General features: G+C 34.9%; 1 non-coding gene across 1 annotated transcript; it reads right to left on the reverse strand.

Moving 5' to 3' along the window:
- Positions 1 to 1,835: 1,835 nt before the first annotated feature.
- On the reverse strand, positions 1,836 to 1,939 carry LOC130937065 (small nucleolar RNA R71). Its single transcript, XR_009068301.1, has one exon. It is a non-coding gene; the product is annotated as a small nucleolar RNA R71 (small nucleolar RNA).
- Between the last annotated feature and the right edge of the window lie 4,630 nt (positions 1,940 to 6,569).

Consider the following 6,569-nt stretch of genomic DNA (forward strand, 5'->3'; position numbering starts at 1 on the left):
GAGAGCTCCAAGTCTTTGGCGCCATTGTTGATGATCACAATTTACGCGCACCAAGGTTTTTGGCACCGTTGCTGGGGATTGTTCGAGTTTGGACAACTGACGGTTCATCTTGTTGCTCAGATTAGGTAATTTTTCTTTATTTTTTTTTTCAAAAAGTTTTCAAAAAATTTTTCAAAAATTTTTTCTTTTATCTTGCATGTTTTTCTTTTCTTGAAAATTTTCAAAAATAAGTCTTGATGTTCATCTTGATCTTCAAAGTATTCTTGGTGTTCATCTTGACATTCATAGTGTTCTTGCATGCATCATGTGTTTTGATTCATAATTTTCATGTTGTGAGTCATTTTTGTATTTTTATCTCTCATCATTAAAAATTAAAAAAAAAATCAAAAAATATATTTTCCTTGTTTTACTCATAAATTTCAAAATCTTGGGGTTGACTTAGTCAAAAATTTTTAAAATAAGTTGTTTCATGTTAGTTAAATCAAGATTTCAATTTTAAAAATTTTATCTTTTCAAAATCTTTTTCAAAAATCATATCTTTTTCATTTTTTATTATTTTATTATTTTCGAAAATTTTTAAAATTTATTTTCAACAAAATCTTTTTCTTATCTTTATTTCATGATTTTCAAAAACTTCACTAACAATTAATGTGATTGATTCAAAAATTTGAAGTTTGTTACTTTCTTGTTAAGAAAGGTTCAATCTTTAAATTCTAGAATCATATCTTTTAGTTTCTTGTTAGTCAAGTAATCAATTTTAATTTTAAAAATCAAATCTTTTCCAAAATATCTTTTTCAATTATATCTTTTTCAAAATCAATTTCAAAATCTTTTCTAACTTCTTATCTTTTCAAAATTGATTTTCAAATCTTTTTCAACTAACTAATTGACTTTTTGTTTGTTTCTTATCTTTTTCAAAACCACCTAACTATTTTCTCTCTCTAATTTTCGAAAATTCCTCACCTTTTTTCAAAATTCTTTTTAATTAACTAATTGTTTCAAATTTTAATTTTAATTTTATTTCTTATCTTAATTTTCGAAAATTACTAACCATTTTTCAAAAACAATTTTCGAAAACTCTCTCTCTCTCTCTCTCTCTCTCTGTCATATCCTTCTATTTATTTTAATTATTTACTAACACTTCTCTTCATCTAAAAATTCGAACTCTCTCTTCTCCTCTATGTTCGAATTTTTCTCCTCCTTCTTCTATTCGTTTCTTCTTCTACTCACATAAAGGAATCTCTATACTGTGACATAGAGGATTCCTCCTTTTTTTCTATTCTCTTCTTTTTCATATGAGCAGGAGCAAGGACAAGGACATTCTTGTTGAAGCAGATCCTGAACCTGAAAGGACTCTAAAGAATAAGCTAAGAGAAGCTAAAGCACAACAATCCAAAGAAAACCTTACAGAGAATCTCGAAAAAGGAAGAGACATGGCCGAACCCCATAACAATGGTGGAGGTGCAAGGAGGATGCTTGGTGATTATACTACACCTACTTCCAACTTTTATGGAAGAAGCATTTTAATCCCTGCCATTGGAGCAAACAATTTTGAGCTGAAGCCTCAACTAGTTGCTCTAATGCAATAGAACTGCAAGTTTCATGGACTTCCATCAGAAGATCCCTATTAGTTTTTAACTAAATTCTTGCAGATCTGTGATACTGTTAAGACTAATGGAGTAGATCCTGAAGTCTACAGGCTCATACTTTTCCCCTTTGCTGTAAGAGACAGAGCTAGAACATGGTTGGACTCACAACCTAAAGATAGCCTGGACTCTTGGGATAAGCTGGTCACGGCCTTCTTGGCCAAGTTCTTTCCTCCTTAAAAGCTGAGCAAGCTTAGAATGGATGTTCAGACCTTCAAGCAAAAAGATGGTGAATCCCTCTATGAAGCTTGGGAAAGATACAAGCAGTTGACCAAAAAGTGTCCTTCTGGCATGATTTCAGAGTGGACCATTTTAGATATATTATATGATGGTGCGTGGCCTCTGTCACGCGTCCGCGTGGGTCACGCGGTCGCGTTGATCGGAGTTTTCCTTATCGCGCGGTCGCGTCAGTCATGCGGCCGCGTCATAGATGTTCTTCTTTAGATGCGCAGTCGCATCAGTCATGCGGCCACGTCACTGCTTCTTCGCGCTTGACATGCGGCCGCATCGTCCATGCGGTCGCGTGGATGCTAGTTTCTCCAAAACTCCATTTTACACTTTCCTTCCATTTTTGTATGTTTTCTTTTCCATCCTTTAAGTCATTCCTGCCTTAGAAGATCTGAAACTACTCAACACACTAATCATGGCATCGAATGGAAATAAAGGTAATTAAAATAATTAATTCTAAAGCATAGAAAACATGTTTTTCACATACATCACATAATAAGGAAGGGAAAGTAAAACCATGCAATTAATATGAATAAGTGGGTGAAGGATTGAATAAATCACTCAAACTAAGCACAAAATATATCATAAAATATGGGTTTATCAACCTCCCCACACTTAAACAATAGCATGTCCTCATGTTATATCCAAGGTAAAAAGTAAGGTTGAAATGGTGGAATGCCATGCAATGCAACCTATGAATGTGAATGCAACTAGATGTAGAGATGATTCTACCTACTTGGTGAAAGAGTAAATAAATCATTCAAGAACAAATATGAACTGGATTTCACTAATTCAAATCACAGAATACAATATGAATAACTTGCAAGAAGAAGATAGCTTATGAAAGCAGGGAACATAGAATTGAGCGCCCTTACTGGTAGTGTATATCACTCTAACTCTCAAGTGTCTAGGGTCAATTCTCTTAATTCTCTACTAATCTTGCTTTCTATAGCTTGCTCTTCATCTAACAATCAACAAAAAATTTAATGCACCAATACACAAATCAAGAGGTCTTTTAAGGGTTGTAATGGGGTTAGGGTCACGGTAGGATTGTATTTGGCCAAGTGGACTAAAATCAGAATCCTTAATTAACATAAACTTTCCACCTAACTTAAGACAATCCATTTAATTAAAATGCAAACTCTAACTTTCCATTAACTGTGCTTTCCACATGTTCATGCATCCTAAAATTGAGTTTAGTACATATGCATTGATACCAACACTTACTTTGGGGCATTTTGTCCCCTTTTTATTATTTGCTCTTTTCTTTTTCTTTTTTACTTTTTTTTTCTCAATGCATATGATTAAAGTATTGAATGCAATAATATGTGCTCAACTATTATTTTGCACATTTTCACTAAAATATACAATACCCAATTATTCAAACCAAATAATTTCAAACCCAACTTCCGCACACTTAAATCATGACCACTTTTACTAGTCTAAGCTAACCAAGGATTTAAATTAAGGACATTATTGTTTTCCGCTTAGAGTTAGTAATGAGCTAAAGTAAAGAAAAATGGGTATATTAGGCTCAAATTGGTTTGCAAAGGATAATGAAAGGGTAAGGCCATATGGGTATGTAAGCTCAGTGAAACAAGGCCTCAATCATATAAGTGCATGCATACATCAAATGATGGAAATATAGAATTAAGCAAGACAAAGATCGCAATTTTAGAGAGAAAAAACACACACCAAAAATAAAATATTGGTTGGTAAAATGCAACCAATTCAAATAGGCTCAAAAATCTCACAGGTTTTGTGTGTTCGAGCTTTAAACTATGTTCTAAAATAATATTTCTTCAAACAAGTTTTTCAAAAAGTTTTATTCAAATTAGTGAAATACTATAAAAATTTCTTGAAAAAGAAAATATTACTTTAACCAAGTGGTAAAATATGCAAAAATCAAACAAATATGCAATCAATCATGCAAATGCAACAATGAACAAGGAAAATAAACCATTGGTGTTGAGATAGAAGAGTAACTAACCCATGGAGATCGGTATCGACCTCTGGTGGACGAAATTGTGATCACATGCTCTTTGTACTTGTATGAAATTTAATAATTGGCTTTATTTGAATTCACAACTCCGTTCAACTAACCAGCAATAGTACTGGGTCGTCCAAGTAATAAACCTTACGCGAGTAAGGGTCGATCCCACAGAGATTGTTGGTATGAAGCAAGCTATGGTCACCTTGTAAATCTCATTTAGGCAGATTAAATTGGTTTATGGGTTTTCGAATAATTAATAATAAATAGAAAATAAAAAGGGATAGAAATACTTATGTAAATCAATAGTGGGAATTTCAAATAGGCGTATGGAGATGCTGTGCTCCTCTTAAATCTCTACTTTCTCATTGCTTTCATCCAATCCTTCTTACTCCTTTCCATGGCAAGCTGTATGTAGGGCATCACCGTTGTCAATGGTTACATCCCATCCTCTCAGTGAAAATGTTCCTATGCTCTGTCACAGCACGGCTAATCATCTGTCGGTTCTCAATCAGGTTGGAATAGAATCCCTTGATTCTTTTGCGTTTGTCATCACGCCCAGCCTTCAGGAGTTTGAAGCTCGTCACAGTCATTCAATCCCAGAATCCTACTCGGAATACCATAGACAAGGTTTAGACTTTCCGGATCCTCATGAATGCCGCCATCTATCTAACTTATACCACGAAGATTCTGTTGGGGAATCTAAGAGATATGCGCCCGGCCTAAGGTAGAACGGAAGTGGTTGTCAGTCACGTGCGTTCATAGGTGAGAATGATGATGAGTGTCACGGATCATCACATTCATCAAAGTGTTGTGCAACGTATATCTTGGAATAAGAATAAAAGAGAATTGAATAGAAAGTAATAGTAATTGTATTGAAACTTGAGGTACAGCAGAGCTCCACACCCTTAATCTATGGTGTGCAAAAACTCCACCGTTGAAAATACATAAGTGAAAGGTTCAGGCATAGCCGAATGGCCAGCCCCCATAAAGGTGATCAAAAGACCGAATGGTCAAAAGATGTCTAATACAATAGTAACTTATCCTATTTATGCTAGACTAGCTACTAGGGTTTACATGAGTAAGTAATTGATGCATAAATCCACTTCCGGGGCCCACTTGGTGTATGCTTGGGCTGAGCTTGATCTATCCATGAGCTGAGGCGTTTCTTGGAGTTGAACTCCAAGTTATAACGTGTTTTGGGCGTTCAACTCCGGATCATGACGTTTTTCTGGCGTTTAACTCCAGACAGCAGCATGTACTTGGCGTTCAACGCCAAGTTACGTCATCAATTTCCGAATAAAGTATGGACTATTAAATATTGCTGGAAAGCTCTAGATGTCTACTTTCCAAAGCCGTTGAGAACGCGTCATTTGGAGTTCTGTAGCTCCAAAAAATCCATTTTGAGTGCAGGGAGGTCAGATTCCAACAGCATCAGCAGTCCTTTTGTCAGCCTTTTTCAGAGTTTTGCTCAAGTCCCTCAATTTCAGCCAGAAATTACCTGAAATCACAGAAAAACACACAAACTCATAGTAAAGTCCAGAAATGTGAATTTAACATAAAAACTAATGAAAACATCCCTAAAAGTAGCTTGAACTTACTAAAAACTACCTAAAAATAATGCCAAAAAGCGTATAAATTATCCGCTCATCACAACACCAAACATAAATTGTTGCTTGTCCCCAAGCAACTGAAAATCAATTAGGATAAAAAGAAGAGAATATACTATAAAGTCCAGAATATCAATGAATATTAATTATAATTAGATGAGCGGGACTTGTAGCTTTTTGCTTTTGAATAGTTTTGGCATCTCACTTTTTCCTTTGAAGTTTAGAATGATTGGCTTCTCTAGGAACTTAGAATTTTGGATAGTGTTATTGACTTTCCTAGTTAAGCATGTTGATTCTTGAACACAGCTACTTATGAGTCTTGGCCGTGGCCCTAAGCACTTTGTTTTCCAGTATTACCACCGGATACATAAATGCCACAGACACATAACTGGGTGAACCTTTTCAGATTGTGACTCAGCTTTGCCAGAGTCCCCAGTTAGAGGTGTCCAGAGCTCTTAAGCACACTCTTTTGCCTTGGATCACGACTTTAACCACTCAGTCTCAAGCTTTTCACTTGGACCTTCATGACACAAGCACATGGTTAGGGACAGCTTGATTTAGCCGCTTAGGCCTGGATTTTATTTCCTTGGGCCCTCCTATCCGTTGATGCTCAAAGCCTTGGATCCTTTTTACCCTTGCCTTTTGGTTTTAAGGGCTATTGGCTTTTTCTGCTTGCTTTTTCTTTTTCTTTCTATTTTTTTCGCCATTTTTTTTTTCGCAAGCTTTTTAATTTTCACTGCTTTTTCTTGCTTCAAGAATCAATTCCATGATTTTTCAGATCATCAATAACATTTCTCTTTGTTCATCATTCTTTCAAGAGCCAACAATTTTAACATTCATAAACAACAAGATCAAAAGACATCTGCACTATTCAAGCATTCATTCAGAAAACAAAAGTATTGTCACCACATCAATATAATTAAACTAAATTCAAGGATAAATTCGAAATTCATGTACTTCTTGTTCTTTTGAATTAAAACATTTTTCATTTAAGAGAGGTGAAGGATTAATGGAATTTATTCATAGCTTTAAGACATGGTTACTACATACTACTGATCATGAAGTAGAGACAAAAAACATAGATAGACACAACAT

This window comes from Arachis stenosperma, chromosome 6 (assembly GCF_014773155.1).
Source record: "Arachis stenosperma cultivar V10309 chromosome 6, arast.V10309.gnm1.PFL2, whole genome shotgun sequence".
Classification (NCBI taxonomy): Eukaryota; Viridiplantae; Streptophyta; class Magnoliopsida; order Fabales; family Fabaceae; genus Arachis; species Arachis stenosperma.